The 3,474-nt window shown below is 39.7% G+C and overlaps 1 long non-coding RNA gene across 1 annotated transcript; it reads right to left on the bottom strand.

Moving 5' to 3' along the window:
• Positions 1–631: 631 nt before the first annotated feature.
• Positions 632–1,688, bottom strand: LOC106315764. The gene is made up of 3 exons (XR_001264645.1): positions 1,355–1,688; positions 1,093–1,230; positions 632–992 (listed from the first exon to the last, which is right to left on the bottom strand). It is a non-coding gene; the product is annotated as an uncharacterized LOC106315764 (long non-coding RNA).
• Positions 1,689–3,474: the final 1,786 nt, after the last annotated feature.

Here is a 3,474-nt window from a genome sequence, read left to right as displayed (position 1 = left end):
GGAAATCCATACAAATACCAGTCTTGTCCATCGTTCCGTAGTACTCACAAAGATCCTACACAAAAATCCCCTAACAGAAGGGATGCTGAGAACCGCTTACTCCAGCAATTGGAACGCACTTGTTGTGCTGTTGTTAAACTCATCGTGGGATAGAAAGAAGAGATTTTGCGTTGCTTATACCTTTCAAGCAACAATATATGCAATATGGAGAGAGAGGAATATGAGAAGACATGGGGAACAGCCTATGGCTGGGCTTGCCATTAAGAAGACCATCGAGAAGCGAATTCATAACAAACTCAGTCTGGTAAGAGCAAAAGGAGGCAAATGAGTGACTGATATTTTACAGTTTTGGTTTAGCACAAGAATGTAAATAAAAGTTTAGATCACAGGAAGTAGTAGTAGACGAAAAGTAGAAGGTTTAAACTCATGAAGCACTTGATGTACAAAGATTTTTTATGAATAAAATTTAGCATTCATTCAAAAAAAAATGTACATTATTACATTGAAATCAAATGAATAAATGAGCTCTTCTCCTCCAAATGTTCATTGATGCTTCTACTCTATTTGCCATCTCCGCAATAGCATGTTCAGATGAAAGATCTACTGACTTAGAAAGTAATCTGCTGAGAAGTTATCAGACATGATGTTTATATAAAGGAAAACTCCAAGACATGGTCTCCTGTTCTATTAGACAAAACAATTTTATTATACTTTTTGGAAGAGCTTCAAGGTATGCTTGTGGAACTTCCATTTCAGCTAAAGCAATTCTGTTGATTGACACACACGCTTTCAAGATTTGGTTAGTGAAATCACGAGTGTGGTCTAGCTTCTTCCTAGACTGCTCAGAGAGTCCATCAGATGGCACACGTGGCAGAGGAAGCCACCATTTATCTCCATCTTCACGGAATGAGCTGGAGAAACTCCTTCACCAGAACCTGATATATCTTCACAACGCAGTAGTTTCGCCATCCTCTCTTTCAACAACTCCACTTCTGCACACAGACACTATTAAAATGTCAAAACTATTTTACGAAACAGAGAGATTGATTTTAACAAAAGTTTCAAAAAAAAAAGAGATTGATTTTAACAAACCTGAAGTCTCTGTTCTGATGCTATTAAACCCAAAGGTATTGACTTTGGTCGGAGTTTTCATCTTCATCTTCTTCCCTGAACTTGAGACTGTTTATCAGTGAAAACTCAGAAGAAGAGAAGCTTAAATCCTACACCACCCTTTGAAGAAACATAAAACCAAGAGTTAGACCAATAGGAGGTTAAACACATAGATCCATGGGAAGTAGACAGAAAAATTAAAAAGGAGAAAAACAGTTACTTTCTCTCAGGAAAACAAACTTACAAACAAACCGGAGATTCCTCTTCTTCTTACCCTAACCCCCAAATCCAATTAAATTCAAAGTGAATATATGAAAAAGTCCAAAACCATGAGAGATTAAGACGACAACAAATCAAGCGGATCCTGATAATTCGCAGGTAGCTTCTTCTCCCATACGGAATCCGACGAAGCAGCGACGGTTAAGACCAGTGAGGTTGCAAGTCTCCGGCAGCGTTAGGGGTGCGAGAAAAGAGGGATTGAAGAAAGAGAAAATTGAAAAATATCTTCTTGTTTGGAAAAGTATAACTTTGGTTTATTCCTCTTAGTCGTTTGGCAATGTATTTTACTAAGTTCTAGTTGCAATTCGGTAATGTTTCAGAAATAAATAAAAATAAAAAGTTTCTACCAATGAAATTATAAGGATTTTTCTCAAACTTCGTATGAATTACACGTCAGCATAACTCAGTAAAGTGACTTTTTAATTAACCTATAAGAAGATTTAAGATATATGATCATAATTGTTTATGTATTTGTAATTTTGAATTGTTTATATAATTATATAGACGTTGGCTCGGAACAATTATTATTACAACCGTAGTGTTGTGAACAAAGGTAAAATCGTGTGTGTTTCTCTGTCTTATTACTCAATCAAAGTGTTCCCTTATATAGGGGTTACAAGGAATAGATAAAAGGAAAGAGTACAAATCATTATCCTAAAGGAAAAAGGAAAACCTCTTAAAGATAAACATGAAAGAGAAAAGAAAACTATCCTATGTCTAAGGTCGGCCACTCTCTCTCCCTTTGGGCCGCCGACTCTCTCTCTCTCCATGGGCCACGGTTTGGCCATTTGGTTACTAGCAATCCACATTGTTCATAACACTCCCCCTTGGATGCTAGAACCATATGGGCTCGTATCATGCACGATGTTGCCTCGTTAAAACCTCTCTAGGAAAAACCAAAAACCCAAGGTGGGAAAAATGGAAACCGTAGACAAGAAAAAGAGTACAACGCATGACACTCCCCCTGATGAAGGCATCACTGAAGATCCTTCAGCCGGCGCATACCTATCTGATGAACCAGCTTCCTGAATGTTGAGGTCGACAGAGACTTGGTGAAAAGGTCGGCTGAGTTGTCGCTGGATCGGACTTGAACTACTTGAACCTCCTTCGCCTTCTGCAAGTCGTGGGCGAAAAAGAACATGGGCAGGATGTGTTTTGTCCTGTCTCCTTTGATGTATCCTTCCTTGAGCTGAGCAATGCACGCTGCATTGTCCTTGTAGATGATCATTGGCTCCTCCTTCTCTTGTCCCACGGCCATACCACTCTCTTTTAAGACATGGCCGGTCATGTTCCTTAACCAAACAAGCTCACGGCTTGCCTCATACATGGCTATGATCTCGGCGTGATTAGATGATGTAGCAACTAAGGATTGCTTTGTTGAACAACAGCATATTGCGGCTCCACTGTGTGTAAACACATATCCTGTTTGAGATCTAGCCTGGTGTGGGTCAGATAAGTACCCAGCATCTGCATATCCGACCAAGTTATCTCCTGGCCGGTTGGTGTAGAACAAACCAAGATCCTTTGTTCCTTGCGGATACCTGAACAGATGTTTCACTCCGTTCCAATGCCTTAAGGTCGGACATGAACCAAATCTAGATAGTAAGCTCACGGCAAAACTTATGTCCGGTCTAGTATGACTAGCTAAGTATATTAAGGCCCCAATGGCACTTAAGTAAGGCACTTCCGATCCGAGTGCTTCCTCGTCCGGTTTCTTAGGTTTGAATGGATCCTTTTCCAGGTCTAAGGACCTCACGACCATGGGACACGGCAAGGGGTGTGCCTGGTCCATATTGAATTGCTTGAGTATCTTTTCTGTATAAGTTTCTTGATGCACAAGGATGCCATTTGCTTTATACTCAAACTGTAATCCCAAACAGAACTTAGTTTTCCCTAAGTCTTTCATTTCGAATTCTTTCTTTAGACACTCGACCGTTTGGGAAATCTCTCCAGAGGTTCCTATTATATTCAGGTCGTCCACATAAACAGACATTATAACATAGCCCTTGCTGTCGAATTTCTTTATGAATATACATGGACTTATTGGATCATTCTTATAACCCTCTTTGGTTAGGTACTCGGATA

This window comes from Brassica oleracea, chromosome C9 (genome assembly GCF_000695525.1).
Source record: "Brassica oleracea var. oleracea cultivar TO1000 chromosome C9, BOL, whole genome shotgun sequence".
NCBI lineage: Eukaryota > Viridiplantae > Streptophyta > Magnoliopsida > Brassicales > Brassicaceae > Brassica > Brassica oleracea.
This window is presented reverse-complemented; position numbering and strand designations above follow the sequence as displayed.